The 18,492-nt window shown below is 66.9% G+C and overlaps 7 non-coding genes and 1 pseudogene across 7 annotated transcripts; all 8 read right to left on the reverse strand.

The window, feature by feature from the left end:
* Window positions 1-81: 81 nt before the first annotated feature.
* On the reverse strand, window positions 82-200 carry LOC139704538 (5S ribosomal RNA). The gene has a single exon (XR_011706418.1). It is a non-coding gene; the product is annotated as a 5S ribosomal RNA (ribosomal RNA).
* A 2,384-nt stretch (window positions 201-2,584) lies between these two features.
* LOC139704542 (5S ribosomal RNA) lies at window positions 2,585-2,703 on the reverse strand. The gene has a single exon (XR_011706421.1). It is a non-coding gene; the product is annotated as a 5S ribosomal RNA (ribosomal RNA).
* Window positions 2,704-5,092: 2,389 nt separating this feature from the next.
* Window positions 5,093-5,211, reverse strand: LOC139704543 (5S ribosomal RNA). Its single transcript, XR_011706422.1, has one exon. It is a non-coding gene; the product is annotated as a 5S ribosomal RNA (ribosomal RNA).
* Window positions 5,212-7,598: 2,387 nt separating this feature from the next.
* On the reverse strand, window positions 7,599-7,717 carry LOC139704544 (5S ribosomal RNA). The gene has a single exon (XR_011706423.1). It is a non-coding gene; the product is annotated as a 5S ribosomal RNA (ribosomal RNA).
* Window positions 7,718-10,096: 2,379 nt separating this feature from the next.
* On the reverse strand, window positions 10,097-10,215 carry LOC139704539 (5S ribosomal RNA). Its single transcript, XR_011706419.1, has one exon. It is a non-coding gene; the product is annotated as a 5S ribosomal RNA (ribosomal RNA).
* A 2,386-nt stretch (window positions 10,216-12,601) lies between these two features.
* LOC139704540 (5S ribosomal RNA) lies at window positions 12,602-12,720 on the reverse strand. Its single transcript, XR_011706420.1, has one exon. It is a non-coding gene; the product is annotated as a 5S ribosomal RNA (ribosomal RNA).
* A 2,401-nt stretch (window positions 12,721-15,121) lies between these two features.
* Window positions 15,122-15,230, reverse strand: LOC139704541 (5S ribosomal RNA; annotated as a pseudogene).
* A 2,391-nt stretch (window positions 15,231-17,621) lies between these two features.
* On the reverse strand, window positions 17,622-17,740 carry LOC139704545 (5S ribosomal RNA). Its single transcript, XR_011706424.1, has one exon. It is a non-coding gene; the product is annotated as a 5S ribosomal RNA (ribosomal RNA).
* Between the last annotated feature and the right edge of the window lie 752 nt (window positions 17,741-18,492).

Consider the following 18,492-nt stretch of genomic DNA (forward strand, 5'->3'; position numbering starts at 1 on the left):
CCCTGGCCCGAGGGCCCGGGGGTCACGGCCTGTCTCTCGGGGCCACGCAAGTTAAAAGTGTGTGTGGGAAGGGGGCGCAAAAGCCTACAGCACCCGGTATTCCCAGGCGGTCTCCCATCCAAGTACTAACCAGGCCCGACCCTGCTTAGCTTCCGAGATCAGACGAGATCGGGCGCGTTCAGGGTGGTATGGCCGTAGACGGGGAGGGCCGCCCGGGGGCGCCTCAAGAGCCTGCTCCGGGTTCCACCCTTCAGTCCAGGGGACGGGAGGGGGGTGGAGGGGGGAAATCGGAGGGGGTGGTCGCAGGGGGCCTCCCTCGCCCGCCCCACAACAGCGCAGCCCAGCCCAACTCAACTCAAGGCTGGGGGCTCTCACGCTCCGCTCCGACCTGACTCCACCGGGCAGCGGCCCAGGGGTCCTGGGAGACTGGGACTGGCTGAGTCCCGCCTCCAACACCGCCGCTCTCCACCTGGCTCCACTTACCGCGAGCCCCACCAAGCGCCCGCAGGGATCGCACCGCCCCGCCCCGGCCTGGCGTGGCCTGGCGTGGCCTGGCCTCCTCCGCCGCTCCTCGCCAAGGCCCAGGCCTCCCGCGACCCCAACCCCCCCACGGACCCCCGGCCCCCCACCGCCACGCCCACCCCGCCTTTCGCCAGGCGGAGAAGCCCAGAAGCCCTGGCCCTTTCAGTGTCCCGCGCGCGCGAACCTAGCCTAGCCTAGCCCGGAGCCCAGAGAGCCAGGGGCGGAGAGGCAGGCGGGCACCCCCCTCGGACACCCCAGGGACCCTGACAGAGGCCCAGCGCCCCAGGCGGAAATGCAGTCCGACTGGGCAATGGCCAGCCGCCGGCCACACACGTCCCCTGAGCGTGCCTGGCGAGTGGAGCCACGCACAGGGAGGGCAGGAGGGAGGAACACACTCAGGGACTCAGGGAAAACCGGGCAGAGGGTGGCCGGGGGCAGCGGCCCGCTGGCTCCCAGTCAGTCAGTCGCCCGGCCAGGCTCAGAAGTGCGCCGCTGGGGTCGTGCCTCGCCCTGAGTTTCGGGCCCACTCTGCAAAGCCACCGCAGTCACCCCCTTCGGACCCAATGCCAAGGTCGGAGGGCTCTGCGCCTTGTTGGTACCAGTCAACGACCAGCACGTGCACAGCACCGCCCTGAGGAAGGGCATAGACCCCTCTGTCCAGTGTCCAGGAAAGGACCGCCTGTGGAAGAAGCACCCTGATTCAAACCCCTGTGGGAGCTTAGTCGGTGGCCTCACCAGACGGAAAGCCCCCTCCCCTGCAAGCATTGCACGGGGGAGAGGGGGGAGGGAGGGGAGCGGTGGTTGCGTTGCGGGGACACGCGCCCACCGGGTCGTCAGGCCCTGCGTCTTGTCCTGTCCTCTGCAGGTGGACCGGTGACCGCGACCAAGGGGCCTCTGCTTCCCTGTCCCCACCGGCCAGGCTTCAACTCCTCTTGGCACCTGGTCCTCCATGGCAACCCCCTGGCCCCGAACCGCTTGCCTGCTCTGAAGGCTGCTTCCTCCTCTTTCAGGAGCGCCTGCCCTCTTTTGCCATCTGCTCTCTTGCTTGGCTCTCAGCGCAGACTCCTAAGACCCTGTGGCCTCCTCGGCCCTCTCTCAGCCTCTGCTGAGCACACACCCTGAAGTCCTGCGCGCACTTCAAGGGTGATGTGTGAATCCACTCTTACATCCATGGGAAGTTAGATGAGAGATGAGAGAACCTGTGACTGCCCAGTCTCCAGGCTACCATGGACCTGGTGACTTGCAGCCCAGAGTGAGTTGGCTGGGGTTGGGTGGGGGGTAGAGGGGTGAGTGTGTGTCTCTGTGGTGTGTGTGTGTGTGTGTGTGTGTGTGAGAGAGAGAGAGAGAGAGAGAGAGAGGAGAGTCAAGGCCAGAGAGGGATTGAGTGGGAGATGGAGACAGGGATGCCTCCTCACAGGCCAAGAGAGGCACAAGAGAGAAGGAGAGATGGATGAACAGGGACCCACAGAGACATCTGCTGCTCCGATGAGAGTGAAAGGGAGAGACAGGCAGAGAGAGAGAGATTGACTCAGGGGGACCCTCACGGAGGAAGGCGGTGGGGAAGGAGGTAGAGACACAGGAGGGACCTTGCGGAGGTGGTGCAAAGAGAAAGGACCCAGGCAGAGACGCTCGATGGACTCTCCCACTCCCAGGATCTGGGTGTCAAGGTTCTGCTTGTGTGGCAGGAACGGGTGAGGGAGCGGGCCCCGCGGGTGGGCCCCGTGTTCTGGGGAAGGCGGGTGTCGCCCCCCCACACACCCCATCCTCCAGGCCGAGGGGTGGGGGGGTCGGTCTGGGTGCACATGGAGGGTCGTGGCCTGGACCTGGCTCGGCTCAGCGGGGTCTCATGGAGTGAGTGTCCTAGCGTCCCTGGGGAGAGCCAGGCCTGTGGGCCTTGTTGCAGGCGCTGGGCGCTGGTCGTCGGGAGGCCAGCCGCAGGCCTGAAGGGACAGCGACCGGCAGCCCAGGGGCTGCGCCTGCGCCCTGGCCCGAGGGCCCGGGGGTCACGGCCTGTCTCTCGGGGCCACGCAAGTTAAAAGTGTGTGTGGGAAGGGGGCGCAAAAGCCTACAGCACCCGGTATTCCCAGGCGGTCTCCCATCCAAGTACTAACCAGGCCCGACCCTGCTTAGCTTCCGAGATCAGACGAGATCGGGCGCGTTCAGGGTGGTATGGCCGTAGACGGGGAGGGCTGCCCGGGGGCGCCTCAAGAGCCTGCTCCGGGTTCCACCCTTCAGTCCAGGGGACGGGAGGGGGGTGGAGGGGGGAAATCGGAGGGGGTGGTCGCAGGGGGCCTCCCTCGCCCGCCCCACAACAGCGCAGCCCAGCCCAACTCAACTCAAGGCTGGGGGCTCTCACGCTCCGCTCCGACCTGACTCCACCGGGCAGCGGCCCAGGGGTCCTGGGAGACTGGGACTGGCTGAGTCCCGCCTCCAACACCGCCGCTCTCCACCTGGCTCCACTTACCGCGAGCCCCACCAAGCGCCCGCAGGGATCGCACCGCCCCGCCCCGGCCTGGCGTGGCCTGGCGTGGCCTGGCCTCCTCCGCCGCTCCTCGCCAAGGCCCAGGCCTCCCGCGACCCCAACCCCCCACGGACCCCCGGCCCCCCACCGCCACGCCCACCCCGCCTTTCGCCAGGCGGAGAAGCCCAGAAGCCCTGGCCCTTTCAGTGTCCCGCGCGCGCGAACCTAGCCTAGCCTAGCCCGGAGCCCAGAGAGCCAGGGGCGGAGAGGCAGGCGGGCACCCCCCTCGGACACCCCAGGGACCCTGACACAGGCCCTGCGCCCCAGGCGGAAATGCAGTCCGACTGGGCAATGGCCAGCCGCCGGCCACACACGTCCCCTGAGCGTGCCTGGCGAGTGGAGCCACGCACAGGGAGGGCAGGAGGGAGGAACACACTCAGGGACTCAGGGAAAACCGGGCAGAGGGTGGCCGGGGGCAGCGGCCCGCTGGCTCCCAGTCAGTCAGTCGCCCGGCCAGGCTCAGAAGTGCGCCGCTGGGGTCGTGCCTCGCCCTGAGTTTCGGGCCCACTCTGCAAAGCCACCGCAGTCACCCCCTTCGGACCCAATGCCAAGGTCGGAGGGCTCTGCGCCTTGTTGGTACCAGTCAACGACCAGCACGTGCACAGCACCGCCCTGAGGAAGGGCATAGACCCCTCTGTCCAGTGTCCAGGAAAGGACCGCCTGTGGAAGAAGCACCCTGATTCAAACCCCTGTGGGAGCTTAGTCGGCGGCCTCACCAGACGGAAAGCCCCCTCCCCTGCAAGCATTGCACGGGGGAGAGGGGGGAGGGAGGGGAGCGGTGGTTGCGTTGCGGGGACACGCGCCCACCGGGTCGTCAGGCCCTGCGTCTTGTCCTGTCCTCTGCAGGTGGACCGGTGACCGCGACCAAGGGGCCTCTGCTTCCCTGTCCCCACCGGCCGGGCTTCAACTCCTCTTGGCACCTGGTCCTCCATGGCAACCCCCTGGCCCCGAACCGCTTGCCTGCTCTGAAGGCTGCTTCCTCCTCTTTCAGGAGCGCCTGCCCTCTTTTGCCATCTGCTCTCTTGCTTGGCTCTCAGCGCAGACTCCTAAGACCCTGTGGCCTCCTCGGCCCTCTCTCAGCCTCTGCTGAGCACACACCCTGAAGTCCTGCGCGCACTTCAAGGGTGATGTGTGAATCCACTCTTACATCCATGGGAAGTTAGATGGGAGATGAGAGAACCTGTGACTGCCCAGTCTCCAGGCTACCATGGACCTGGTGACTTGCAGCCCAGAGTGAGTTGGCTGGGGTTGGGTGGGGGGTAGAGGGGTGAGTGTGTGTCTCTGTGTGTGTGTGTGTGTGTGTGTGTGTGTGAGAGAGAGAGAGAGAGAGAGAGAGAGAGAGAGAGAGGAGAGTCAAGGCCAGAGAGGGATTGAGTGGGAGATGGAGACAGGGATGCCTCCTCACAGGCCAAGAGAGGCACAAGAGAGAAGGAGAGATGGATGAACAGGGACCCACAGAGACATCTGCTGCTCCGATGAGAGTGAAAGGGAGAGACAGGCAGAGAGAGAGATTGACTCAGGGGGACCCTCACGGAGGAAGGCGGTGGGGAAGGAGGTAGAGACACAGGAGGGACCTTGCGGAGGTGGTGCAAAGAGAAAGGACCCAGGCAGAGACGCTCGATGGACTCTCCCACTCCCAGGATCTGGGTGTCAAGGTTCTGCTTGTGTGGCAGGAACGGGTGAGGGAGCGGGCCCCGCGGGTGGGCCCCGTGTTCTGGGGAAGGCGGGTGTCGCCCCCCCACACACCCCATCCTCCAGGCCGAGGGGTGGGGGGGTCGGTCTGGGTGCACATGGAGGGTCGTGGCCTGGACCTGGCTCGGCTCAGCGGGGTCTCATGGAGTGAGTGTCCTAGCGTCCCTGGGGAGAGCCAGGCCTGTGGGCCTTGTTGCAGGCGCTGGGCGCTGGTCGTCGGGAGGCCAGCCGCAGGCCTGAAGGGACAGCGACCGGCAGCCCAGGGCTGCGCCTGCGCCCTGGCCCGAGGGCCCGGGGGTCACGGCCTGTCTCTCGGGGCCACGCAAGTTAAAAGTGTGTGTGGGAAGGGGGCGCAAAAGCCTACAGCACCCGGTATTCCCAGGCGGTCTCCCATCCAAGTACTAACCAGGCCCGACCCTGCTTAGCTTCCGAGATCAGACGAGATCGGGCGCGTTCAGGGTGGTATGGCCGTAGACGGGGAGGGCCGCCCGGGGGCGCCTCAAGAGCCTGCTCCGGGTTCCACCCTTCAGTCCAGGGGACGGGAGGGGGGTGGAGGGGGGAAATCGGAGGGGGTGGTCGCAGGGGGCCTCCCTCGCCCGCCCCACAACAGCGCAGCCCAGCCCAACTCAACTCAAGGCTGGGGCTCTCACGCTCCGCTCCGACCTGACTCCACCGGGCAGCGGCCCAGGGGTCCTGGGAGACTGGGACTGGCTGAGTCCCGCCTCCAACACCGCCGCTCTCCACCTGGCTCCACTTACCGCGAGCCCCACCAAGCGCCCGCAGGGATCGCACCGCCCCGCCCCGGCCTGGCGTGGCCTGGCGTGGCCTGGCCTCCTCCGCCGCTCCTCGCCAAGGCCCAGGCCTCCCGCGACCCCAACCCCCCCACGGACCCCCGGCCCCCCACCGCCACGCCCACCCCGCCTTTCGCCAGGCGGAGAAGCCCAGAAGCCCTGGCCGTTTCAGTGTCCCGCGCGCGCGAACCTAGCCTAGCCTAGCCCGGAGCCCAGAGAGCCAGGGGCGGAGAGGCAGGCGGGCACCCCCCTCGGACACCCCAGGGACCCTGACACAGGCCCTGCGCCCCAGGCGGAAATGCAGTCCGACTGGGCAATGGCCAGCCGCCGGCCACACACGTCCCCTGAGCGTGCCTGGCGAGTGGAGCCACGCACAGGGAGGGCAGGAGGGAGGAACACACTCAGGGACTCAGGGAAAACCGGGCAGAGGGTGGCCGGGGGCAGCGGCCCGCTGGCTCCCAGTCAGTCAGTCGCCCGGCCAGGCTCAGAAGTGCGCCGCTGGGGTCGTGCCTCGCCCTGAGTTTCGGGCCCACTCTGCAAAGCCACCGCAGTCACCCCCTTCGGACCCAATGCCAAGGTCGGAGGGCTCTGCGCCTTGTTGGTACCAGTCAACGACCAGCACGTGCACAGCACCGCCCTGAGGAAGGGCATAGACCCCTCTGTCCAGTGTCCAGGAAAGGACCGCCTGTGGAAGAAGCACCCTGATTCAAACCCCTGTGGGAGCTTAGTCGGCGGCCTCACCAGACGGAAAGCCCCCTCCCCTGCAAGCATTGCACGGGGGAGAGGGGGGGAGGGAGGGGAGCGGTGGTTGCGTTGCGGGGACACGCGCCCACCGGGTCGTCAGGCCCTGCGTCTTGTCCTGTCCTCTGCAGGTGGACCGGTGACCGCGACCAAGGGGCCTCTGCTTCCCTGTCCCCACCGGCCGGGCTTCAACTCCTCTTGGCACCTGGTCCTCCATGGCAACCCCCTGGCCCCGAACCGCTTGCCTGCTCTGAAGGCTGCTTCCTCCTCTTTCAGGAGCGCCTGCCCTCTTTTGCCATCTGCTCTCTTGCTTGGCTCTCAGCGCAGACTCCTAAGACCCTGTGGCCTCCTCGGCCCTCTCTCAGCCTCTGCTGAGCACACACCCTGAAGTCCTGCGCGCACTTCAAGGGTGATGTGTGAATCCACTCTTACATCCATGGGAAGTTAGATGGGAGATGAGAGAACCTGTGACTGCCCAGTCTCCAGGCTACCATGGACCTGGTGACTTGCAGCCCAGAGTGAGTTGGCTGGGGTTGGGGGGGGGTAGAGGGGTGAGTGTGTGTCTCTGTGTGTGTGTGTGTGTGTGTGTGTGTGTGTGAGAGAGAGAGAGAGAGAGAGAGAGAGAGAGGAGAGTCAAGGCCAGAGAGGGATTGAGTGGGAGATGGAGACAGGGATGCCTCCTCACAGGCCAAGAGAGGCACAAGAGAGAAGGAGAGATGGATGAACAGGGACCCACAGAGACATCTGCTGCTCCGATGAGAGTGAAAGGGAGAGACAGGCAGAGAGAGAGAGATTGACTCAGGGGGACCCTCACGGAGGAAGGCGGTGGGGAAGGAGGTAGAGACACAGGAGGGACCTTGCGGAGGTGGTGCAAAGAGAAAGGACCCAGGCAGAGACGCTCGATGGACTCTCCCACTCCCAGGATCTGGGTGTCAAGGTTCTGCTTGTGTGGCAGGAACGGGTGAGGGAGCGGGCCCCGCGGGTGGGCCCCGTGTTCTGGGGAAGGCGGGTGTCGCCCCCCCCACACACCCCATCCTCCAGGCCGAGGGGTGGGGGTTCGGTCTGGGTGCACATGGAGGGTCGTGGCCTGGACCTGGCTCGGCTCAGCGGGGTCTCATGGAGTGAGTGTCCTAGCGTCCCTGGGGAGAGCCAGGCCTGTGGGCCTTGTTGCAGGCGCTGGGCGCTGGTCGTCGGGAGGCCAGCCGCAGGCCTGAAGGGACAGCGACCGGCAGCCCAGGGCTGCGCCTGCGCCCTGGCCCGAGGGCCCGGGGGTCACGGCCTGTCTCTCGGGGCCACGCAAGTTAAAAGTGTGTGTGGGAAGGGGGCGCAAAAGCCTACAGCACCCGGTATTCCCAGGCGGTCTCCCATCCAAGTACTAACCAGGCCCGACCCTGCTTAGCTTCCGAGATCAGACGAGATCGGGCGCGTTCAGGGTGGTATGGCCGTAGACGGGGAGGGCCGCCCGGGGGCGCCTCAAGAGCCTGCTCCGGGTTCCACCCTTCAGTCCAGGGGACGGGAGGGGGGTGGAGGGGGGAAATCGGAGGGGGTGGTCGCAGGGGGCCTCCCTCGCCCGCCCCACAACAGCGCAGCCCAGCCCAACTCAACTCAAGGCTGGGGGCTCTCACGCTCCGCTCCGACCTGACTCCACCGGGCAGCGGCCCAGGGGTCCTGGGAGACTGGGACTGGCTGAGTCCCGCCTCCAACACCGCCGCTCTCCACCTGGCTCCACTTACCGCGAGCCCCACCAAGCGCCCGCAGGGATCGCACCGCCCCGCCCCGGCCTGGCGTGGCCTGGCGTGGCCTGGCCTCCTCCGCCGCTCCTCGCCAAGGCCCAGGCCTCCCGCGACCCCAACCCCCCCACGGACCCCCGGCCCCCACCGCCACGCCACCCCGCCTTTCGCCAGGCGGAGAAGCCCAGAAGCCCTGGCCCTTTCAGTGTCCCGCGCGCGCGAACCTAGCCTAGCCTAGCCCGGAGCCCAGAGAGCCAGGGGCGGAGAGGCAGGCGGGCACCCCCCTCGGACACCCCAGGGACCCTGACAGAGGCCCAGCGCCCCAGGCGGAAATGCAGTCCGACTGGGCAATGGCCAGCCGCCGGCCACACACGTCCCCTGAGCGTGCCTGGCGAGTGGAGCCACGCACAGGGAGGGCAGGAGGGAGGAACACACTCAGGGACTCAGGGAAAACCGGGCAGAGGGTGGCCGGGGGCAGCGGCCCGCTGGCTCCCAGTCAGTCAGTCGCCCGGCCAGGCTCAGAAGTGCGCCGCTGGGGTCGTGCCTCGCCCTGAGTTTCGGGCCCACTCTGCAAAGCCACCGCAGTCACCCCCTTCGGACCCAATGCCAAGGTCGGAGGGCTCTGCGCCTTGTTGGTACCAGTCAACGACCAGCACGTGCACAGCACCGCCCTGAGGAAGGGCATAGACCCCTCTGTCCAGTGTCCAGGAAAGGACCGCCTGTGGAAGAAGCACCCTGATTCAAACCCCTGTGGGAGCTTAGTCGGTGGCCTCACCAGACGGAAAGCCCCCTCCCCTGCAAGCATTGCACGGGGGAGAGGGGGGAGGGAGGGGGAGCGGTGGTTGCGTTGCGGGGACACGCGCCCACCGGGTCGTCAGGCCCTGCGTCTTGTCCTGTCCTCTGCAGGTGGACCGGTGACCGCGACCAAGGGGCCTCTGCTTCCCTGTCCCCACCGGCCAGGCTTCAACTCCTCTTGGCACCTGGTCCTCCATGGCAACCCCCTGGCCCCGAACCGCTTGCCTGCTCTGAAGGCTGCTTCCTCCTCTTTCAGGAGCGCCTGCCCTCTTTTGCCATCTGCTCTCTTGCTTGGCTCTCAGCGCAGACTCCTAAGACCCTGTGGCCTCCTCGGCCCTCTCTCAGCCTCTGCTGAGCACACACCCTGAAGTCCTGCGCGCACTTCAAGGGTGATGTGTGAATCCACTCTTACATCCATGGGAAGTTAGATGAGAGATGAGAGAACCTGTGACTGCCCAGTCTCCAGGCTACCATGGACCTGGTGACTTGCAGCCCAGAGTGAGTTGGCTGGGGTTGGGTGGGGGGTAGAGGGGTGAGTGTGTGTCTCTGTGTGTGTGTGTGTGTGTGTGTGTGTGTGTGAGAGAGAGAGAGAGAGAGAGAGAGAGGAGAGTCAAGGCCAGAGAGGGATTGAGTGGGAGATGGAGACAGGGATGCCTCCTCACAGGCCAAGAGAGGCACAGGAGAGAAGGAGAGATGGATGAACAGGGACCCACAGAGACATCTGCTGCTCCGATGAGAGTGAAAGGGAGAGACAGGCAGAGAGAGAGATTGACTCAGGGGGACCCTCACGGAGGAAGGCGGTGGGGAAGGAGGTAGAGACACAGGAGGGACCTTGCGGAGGTGGTGCAAAGAGAAAGGACCCAGGCAGAGACGCTCGATGGACCTTCCCACTCCCAGGATCTGGGTGTCAAGGTTCTGCTTGTGTGGCAGGAACGGGTGAGGGAGCGGGCCCGCGGGTGGGCCCCGTGTTCTGGGGAAGGCGGGTGTCGCCCCCCCACACACCCCATCCTCCAGGCCGAGGGTGGGGGGGTCGGTCTGGGTGCACATGGAGGGTCGTGGCCTGGACCTGGCTCGGCTCAGCGGGGTCTCATGGAGTGAGTGTCCTAGCGTCCCTGGGGAGAGCCAGGCCTGTGGGCCTTGTTGCAGGCGCTGGGCGCTGGTCGTCGGGAGGCCAGCCGCAGGCCTGAAGGGACAGCGACCGGCAGCCCAGGGCTGCGCCTGCGCCCTGGCCCGAGGGCCCGGGGGTCACGGCCTGTCTCTCGGGGCCACGCAAGTTAAAAGTGTGTGTGGGAAGGGGGCGCAAAAGCCTACAGCACCCGGTATTCCCGGGCGGTCTCCCATCCAAGTACTAACCAGGCCCGACCCTGCTTAGCTTCCGAGATCAGACGAGATCGGGCGCGTTCAGGGTGGTATGGCCGTAGACGGGGAGGGCCGCCCGGGGGCGCCTCAAGAGCCTGCTCCGGGTTCCACCCTTCAGTCCAGGGGACGGGAGGGGGGTGGAGGGGGGAAATCGGAGGGGGTGGTCGCAGGGGGCCTCCCTCGCCCGCCCCACAACAGCGCAGCCCAGCCCAACTCAACTCAAGGCTGGGGGCTCTCACGCTCCGCTCCGACCTGACTCCACAGGGCAGCGGCCCAGGGGTCCTGGGAGACTGGGACTGGCTGAGTCCCGCCTCCAACACCGCCGCTCTCCACCTGGCTCCACTTACCGCGAGCCCCACCAAGCGCCCGCAGGGATCGCACCGCCCCGCCCCGGCCTGGCGTGGCCTGGCGTGGCCTGGCCTCCTCCGCCGCTCCTCGCCAAGGCCCAGGCCTCCCGCGACCCCAACCCCCCACGGACCCCCGGCCCCCCACCGCCACGCCCACCCCGCCTTTCGCCAGGCGGAGAAGCCCAGAAGCCCTGGCCGTTTCAGTGTCCCGCGCGCGCGAACCTAGCCTAGCCTAGCCCGGAGCCCAGAGAGCCAGGGGCGGAGAGGCAGGCGGGCACCCCCCTCGGACACCCCAGGGACCCTGACACAGGCCCTGCGCCCCAGGCGGAAATGCAGTCCGACTGGGCAATGGCCAGCCGCCGGCCACACACGTCCCCTGAGCGTGCCTGGCGAGTGGAGCCATGCACAGGGAGGGCAGGAGGGAGGAACACACTCAGGGACTCAGGGAAAACCGGGCAGAGGGTGGCCGGGGGCAGCGGCCCGCTGGCTCCCAGTCAGTCAGTCGCCCGGCCAGGCTCAGAAGTGCGCCGCTGGGGTCGTGCCTCGCCCTGAGTTTCGGGCCCACTCTGCAAAGCCACCGCAGTCACCCCCTTCGGACCCAATGCCAAGGTCGGAGGGCTCTGCGCCTTGTTGGTACCAGTCAACGACCAGCACGTGCACAGCACCGCCCTGAGGAAGGGCATAGACCCCTCTGTCCAGTGTCCAGGAAAGGACCGCCTGTGGAAGAAGCACCCTGATTCAAACCCCTGTGGGAGCTTAGTCAGCGGCCTCACCAGACGGAAAGCCCCCTCCCCTGCAAGCATTGCACGGGGGAGAGGGGGGAGGGAGGGGAGCGGTGGTTGCGTTGCGGGGACACGCGCCCACCGGGTCGTCAGGCCCTGCGTCTTGTCCTGTCCTCTGCAGGTGGACCGGTGACCGCGACCAAGGGGCCTCTGCTTCCCTGTCCCCACCGGCCAGGCTTCAACTCCTCTTGGCACTGGTCCTCCATGGCAACCCCCTGGCCCCGAACCGCTTGCCTGCTCTGAAGGCTGCTTCCTCCTCTTTCAGGAGCGCCTGCCCTCTTTTGCCATCTGCTCTCTTGCTTGGCTCTCAGCGCAGACTCCTAAGACCCTGTGGCCTCCTCGGCCCTCTCTCAGCCTCTGCTGAGCACACACCCTGAAGTCCTGCGCGCACTTCAAGGGTGATGTGTGAATCCACTCTTACATCCATGGGAAGTTAGATGGGAGATGAGAGAACCTGTGACTGCCCAGTCTCCAGGCTACCATGGACCTGGTGACTTGCAGCCCAGAGTGAGTTGGCTGGGGTTGGGTGGGGGTAGAGGGGTGAGTGTGTGTCTCTGTGTGTGTGTGTGTGTGTGTGTGTGTGTGAGAGAGAGAGAGAGAGAGAGAGAGAGAGAGAGAGAGGAGAGTCAAGGCCAGAGAGGGATTGAGTGGGAGATGGAGACAGGGATGCCTCCTCACAGGCCAAGAGAGGCACAAGAGAGAAGGAGAGATGGATGAACAGGGACCCACAGAGACATCTGCTGCTCCGATGAGAGTGAAAGGGAGAGACAGGCAGAGAGAGAGATTGACTCAGGGGGACCCTCACGGAGGAAGGCGGTGGGGAAGGAGGTAGAGACACAGGAGGGACCTTGCGGAGGTGGTGCAAAGAGAAAGGACCCAGGCAGAGACGCTCGATGGACCTTCCCACTCCCAGGATCTGGGTGTCAAGGTTCTGCTTGTGTGGCAGGAACGGGTGAGGAGCGGGCCCGCGGGTGGGCCCCGTGTTCTGGGGAAGGCGGGTGTCGCCCCCCCACACACCCCATCCTCCAGGCCGAGGGGTGGGGGGGTCGGTCTGGGTGCACATGGAGGGTCGTGGCCTGGACCTGGCTCGGCTCAGCGGGGTCTCATGGAGTGAGTGTCCTAGCGTCCCTGGGGAGAGCCCAGGCCTGTGGGCCTTGTTGCAGGCGCTGGGCGCTGGTCGTCGGGAGGCCAGCCGCAGGCCTGAAGGGACAGCGACCGGCAGCCCAGGGCTGCGCCTGCGCCCTGGCCCGAGGGCCCGGGGGTCACGGCCTGTCTCTCGGGGCCACGCAAGTTAAAAGTGTGTGTGGGAAGGGGGCGCAAAAGCCTACAGCACCCGGTATTCCCGGGCGGTCTCCCATCCAAGTACTAACCAGGCCCGACCCTGCTTAGCTTCCGAGATCAGACGAGATCGGGCGCGTTCAGGGTGGTATGGCCGTAGACGGGGAGGGCCGCCCGGGGGCGCCTCAAGAGCCTGCTCCGGGTTCCACCCTTCAGTCCAGGGGACGGGAGGGGGGTGGAGGGGGGAAATCGGAGGGGGTGGTCGCAGGGGGCCTCCCTCGCCCGCCCCACAACAGCGCAGCCCAGCCCAACTCAACTCAAGGCTGGGGGCTCTCACGCTCCGCTCCGACCTGACTCCACAGGGCAGCGGCCCAGGGGTCCTGGGAGACTGGGACTGGCTGAGTCCCGCCTCCAACACCGCCGCTCTCCACCTGGCTCCACTTACCGCGAGCCCCACCAAGCGCCCGCAGGGATCGCACCGCCCCGCCCCGGCCTGGCGTGGCCTGGCGTGGCCTGGCCTCCTCCGCCGCTCCTCGCCAAGGCCCAGGCCTCCCGCGACCCCAACCCCCCCACGGACCCCCGGCCCCCCACCGCCACGCCCACCCCGCCTTTCGCCAGGCGGAGAAGCCCAGAAGCCCTGGCCGTTTCAGTGTCCCGCGCGCGCGAACCTAGCCTAGCCTAGCCCGGAGCCCAGAGAGCCAGGGGCGGAGAGGCAGGCGGGCACCCCCCTCGGACACCCCAGGGACCCTGACACAGGCCCTGCGCCCCAGGCGGAAATGCAGTCCGACTGGGCAATGGCCAGCCGCCGGCCACACACGTCCCCTGAGCGTGCCTGGCGAGTGGAGCCACGCACAGGGAGGGCAGGAGGGAGGAACACACTCAGGGACTCAGGGAAAACCGGGCAGAGGGTGGCCGGGGGCAGCGGCCCGCTGGCTCCCAGTCAGTCAGTCGCCCGGCCAGGCTCAGAAGTGCGCCGCTGGGGTCGTGCCTCGCCCTGAGTTTCGGGCCCACTCTGCAAAGCCACCGCAGTCACCCCCTTCGGACCCAATGCCAAGGTCGGAGGGCTCTGCGCCTTGTTGGTACCAGTCAACGACCAGCACGTGCACAGCACCGCCCTGAGGAAGGGCATAGACCCCTCTGTCCAGTGTCCAGGAAAGGACCGCCTGTGGAAGAAGCACCCTGATTCAAACCCCTGTGGGAGCTTAGTCGGCGGCCTCACCAGACGGAAAGCCCCCTCCCCTGCAAGCATTGCACGGGGGAGAGGGGGGAGGGAGGGGAGCGGTGGTTGCGTTGCGGGGACACGCGCCCACCGGGTCGTCAGGCCCTGCGTCTTGTCCTGTCCTCTGCAGGTGGACCGGTGACCGCGACCAAGGGGCCTCTGCTTCCCTGTCCCCACCGGCCAGGCTTCAACTCCTCTTGGCACCTGGTCCTCCATGGCAACCCCCTGGCCCCGAACCGCTTGCCTGCTCTGAAGGCTGCTTCCTCCTCTTTCAGGAGCGCCTGCCCTCTTTTGCCATCTGCTCTCTTGCTTGGCTCTCAGCGCAGACTCCTAAGACCCTGTGGCCTCCTCGGCCCTCTCTCAGCCTCTGCTGAGCACACACCCTGAAGTCCTGCGCGCACTTCAAGGGTGATGTGTGAATCCACTCTTACATCCATGGGAAGTTAGATGGGAGATGAGAGAACCTGTGACTGCCCAGTCTCCAGGCTACCATGGACCTGGTGACTTGCAGCCCAGAGTGAGTTGGCTGGGGTTGGGTGGGGGGTAGAGGGGTGAGTGTGTGTCTCTGTGTGTGTGTGTGTGTGTGTGTGTGTGTGAGAGAGAGAGAGAGAGAGAGAGAGAGAGAGAGAGAGAGGAGAGTCAAGGCCAGAGAGGGATTGAGTGGGAGATGGAGACAGGGATGCCTCCTCACAGGCCAAGAGAGGCACAAGAGAGAAGGAGAGATGGATGAACAGGGACCCACAGAGACATCTGCTGCTCCGATGAGAGTGAAAGGGAGAGACAGGCAGAGAGAGAGATTGACTCAGGGGGACCCTCACGGAGGAAGGCGGTGGGGAAGGAGGTAGAGACACAGGAGGGACCTTGCGGAGGTGGTGCAAAGAGAAAGGACCCAGGCAGAGACGCTCGATGGACCTTCCCACTCCCAGGATCTGGGTGTCAAGGTTCTGCTTGTGTGGCAGGAACGGGTGAGGGAGCGGGCCCCGCGGGTGGGCCCCGTGTTCTGGGGAAGGCGGGTGTCGCCCCCCACACACCCCATCCTCCAGGCCGAGGGGTGGGGGGGTCGGTCTGGGTGCACATGGAGGGACATGGAGGGTCGTGGCCTGGACCTGGCTCGGCTCAGCGGGGTCTCATGGAGTGAGTGTCCTAGCGTCCCTGGGGAGAGCCAGGCCTGTGGGCCTTGTTGCAGGCGCTGGGCGCTGGTCGTCGGGAGGCCAGCCGCAGGCCTGAAGGGACAGCGACCGGCAGCCCAGGGCTGCGCCTGCGCCCTGGCCCGAGGGCCCGGGGGTCACGGCCTGTCTCTCGGGGCCACGCAAGTTAAAAGTGTGTGTGGGAAGGGGGCGCAAAAGCCTACAGCACCCGGTATTCCCAGGCGGTCTCCCATCCAAGTACTAACCAGGCCCGACCCTGCTTAGCTTCCGAGATCGGGCGCGTTCAGGGTGGTATGGCCGTAGACGGGGAGGGCCGCCCGGGGGCGCCTCAAGAGCCTGCTCCGGGTTCCACCCTTCAGTCCAGGGGACGGGAGGGGGGTGGAGGGGGGAAATCGGAGGGGGTGGTCGCAGGGGGCCTCCCTCGCCCGCCCCACAACAGCGCAGCCCAGCCCAACTCAACTCAAGGCTGGGGGCTCTCACGCTCCGCTCCGACCTGACTCCACCAGGCAGCGGCCCAGGGGTCCTGGGAGACTGGGACTGGCTGAGTCCCGCCTCCAACACCGCCGCTCTCCACCTGGCTCCACTTACCGCGAGCCCCACCAAGCGCCCGCAGGGATCGCACCGCCCCGCCCCGGCCTGGCGTGGCCTGGCGTGGCCTGGCCTCCTCCGCCGCTCCTCGCCAAGGCCCAGGCCTCCCGCGACCCCAACCCCCCCACGGACCCCCGGCCCCCCACCGCCACGCCCACCCCACCTTTCGCCAGGCGGAGAAGCCCAGAAGCCCTGGCCGTTTCAGTGTCCCGCGCGCGCGAACCTAGCCTAGCCTAGCCCGGAGCCCAGAGAGCCAGGGGCGGAGAGGCAGGCGGGCACCCCCCTCGGACACCCCAGGGACCCTGACAGAGGCCCTGCGCCCCAGGCGGAAATGCAGTCCGACTGGGCAATGGCCAGCCGCCGGCCACACACGTCCCCTGAGCGTGCCTGGCGAGTGGAGCCACGCACAGGGAGGGCAGGAGGGAGGAACACACTCAGGGACTCAGGGAAAACCGGGCAGAGGGTGGCCGGGGGCAGCGGCCCGCTGGCTCCCAGTCAGTCAGTCGCCCGGCCAGGCTCAGAAGTGCGCCGCTGGGGTCGTGCCTCGCCCTGAGTTTCGGGCCCACTCTGCAAAGCCACCGCAGTCACCCCCTTCGGACCCAATGCCAAGGTCGGAGGGCTCTGCGCCTTGTTGGTACCAGTCAACGACCAGCACGTGCACAGCACCGCCCTGAGGAAGGGCATAGACCCCTCTGTCCAGTGTCCAGGAAAGGACCGCCTGTGGAAGAAGCACCCTGATTCAAACCCCTGTGGGAGCTTAGTCGGCGGCCTCACCAGACGGAAAGCCCCCTCCCCCTGCAAGCATTGCAGGGGGGAGAGGGGGGAGGGAGGGGAGCGGTGGTTGCGTTGCGGGGACACGCGCCCACCGGGTCGTCAGGCCCTGCGTCTTGTCCTGTCCTCTGCAGGTGGACCGGTGACCGCGACCAAGGGGCCTCTGCTTCCCTGTCCCCACCGGCCAGGCTTCAACTCCTCTTGGCACCTGGTCCTCCATGGCAACCCCCTGGCCCCGAACCGCTTGCCTGCTCTGAAGGCTGCTTCCTCCTCTTTCAGGAGCGCCTGCCCTCTTTTGCCATCTGCTCTCTTGCTTGGCTCTCAGCGCAGACTCCTAAGACCCTGTGGCCTCCTCGGCCCTCTCTCAGCCTCTGCTGAGCACACACCCTGAAGTCCTGCGCGCACTTCAAGGGTGATGTGTGAATCCACTCTTACATCCATGGGAAGTTAGATGGGAGATGAGAGAACCTGTGACTGCCCAGTCTCCAGGCTACCATGGACCTGGTGACTTGCAGCCCAGAGTGAGTTGGCTGGGGTTGGGTGGGGGTAGAGGGGTGAGTGTGTGTCTCTGTGTGTGTGTGTGTGTGTGTGTGTGTGTGTGAGAGAGAGAGAGAGAGAGAGAGAGAGAGAGAGAGAGGAGAGTCAAGGCCAGAGAGGGATTGAGTGGGAGATGGAGACAGGGATGCCTCCTCACAGGCCAAGAGAGGCACAAGAGAGAAGGAGAGATGGATGCACAGGGACCCACAGAGACATCTGCTGCTCCGATGAGAGTGAAAGGGAGAGACAGGCAGAGGAGAGATAGACTCAGGGGACCCTCACGGAGGAAGGCGGTGGGGAAGGAGGTAGAGACACAGGAGGGACCTTGCGGAGGTGGTGCAAAGAGAGAAGGACCCAGGCAGAGACGCTCGATGGACTCTCCCACTCCCAGGATCTGGGTGTCAAGGTTCTGCTTGTGTGGCAGGAACGGGTGAGGGAGCGGGCCCCGCGGGTGGGCCCCGTGTTCTGGGGAAGGCGGGTGTCGCCCCCCCACACACCCCATCCTCCAGGCCGAGGGGTGGGGGGGTCGGTCTGGGTGCACATGGAGGGTCGTGGCCTGGACCTGGCTCGGCTCAGCGGGGTCTCATGGAGTGAGTGTCCTAGCGTCCCTGGGGAGAGCCAGGCCTGTGGGCCTTGTTGCAGGCGCTGGGCGCTGGTCGTCGGGAGGCCAGCCGCAGGCCTGAAGGGACAGCGACCGGCAGCCCAGGGCTGCGCCTGCGCCCTGGCCCGAGGGCCCGGGGGTCACGGCCTGTCTCTCGGGGCCACGCAAGTTAAAAGTGTGTGTGGGAAGGGGGCGCAAAAGCCTACAGCACCCGGTATTCCCAGGCGGTCTCCCATCCAAGTACTAACCAGGCCCGACCCTGCTTAGCTTCCGAGATCAGACGAGATCGGGCGCGTTCAGGGTGGTATGGCCGTAGACGGGGAGGGCCGCCCGGGGGCGCCTCAAGAGCCTGCTCCGGGTTCCACCCTTCAGTCCAGGGGACGGGAGGGGGGTGGAGGGGGGAAATCGGAGGGGGTGGTCGCAGGGGGCCTCCCTCGCCCGCCCCACAACAGCGCAGCCCAGCCCAACTCAACTCAAGGCTGGGGGCTCTCACGCTCCGCTCCGACCTGACTCCACCGGGCAGCGGCCCAGGGGTCCTGGGAGACTGGGACTGGCTGAGTCCCGCCTCCAACACCGCCGCTCTCCACCTGGCTCCACTTACCGCGAGCCCCACCAAGCGCCCGCAGGGATCGCACCGCCCCGCCCCGGCCTGGCGTGGCCTGGCGTGGCCTGGCCTCCTCCGCCGCTCCTCGCCAAGGCCCAGGCCTCCCGCGACCCCAACCCCCCCACGGACCCCCGGCCCCCACCGCCACGCCCACCCGCCTTTCGCCAGGCGGAGAAGCCCAGAAGCCCTGGCCGTTTCAGTGTCCCGCGCGCGCGAACCTAGCCTAGCCTAGCCCGGAGCCCAGAGAGCCAGGGGCGGAGAGGCAGGCGGGCACCCCCCTCGGACACCCCAGGGACCCTGACAGAGGCCCTGCGCCCCAGGCGGAAATGCAGTCCGACTGGGCAATGGCCAGCCGCCGGCCACACACGTCCCCTGAGCGTGCCTGGCGAGTGGAGCCACGCACAGGGAGGGCAGGAGGGAGGAACACACTCAGGGACTCAGGGAAAACCGGGCAGAGGGTGGCCGG

Source organism: Marmota flaviventris, unplaced genomic scaffold, assembly GCF_047511675.1.
Source record: "Marmota flaviventris isolate mMarFla1 unplaced genomic scaffold, mMarFla1.hap1 Scaffold_994, whole genome shotgun sequence".
Taxonomy (NCBI): domain Eukaryota; kingdom Metazoa; phylum Chordata; class Mammalia; order Rodentia; family Sciuridae; genus Marmota; species Marmota flaviventris.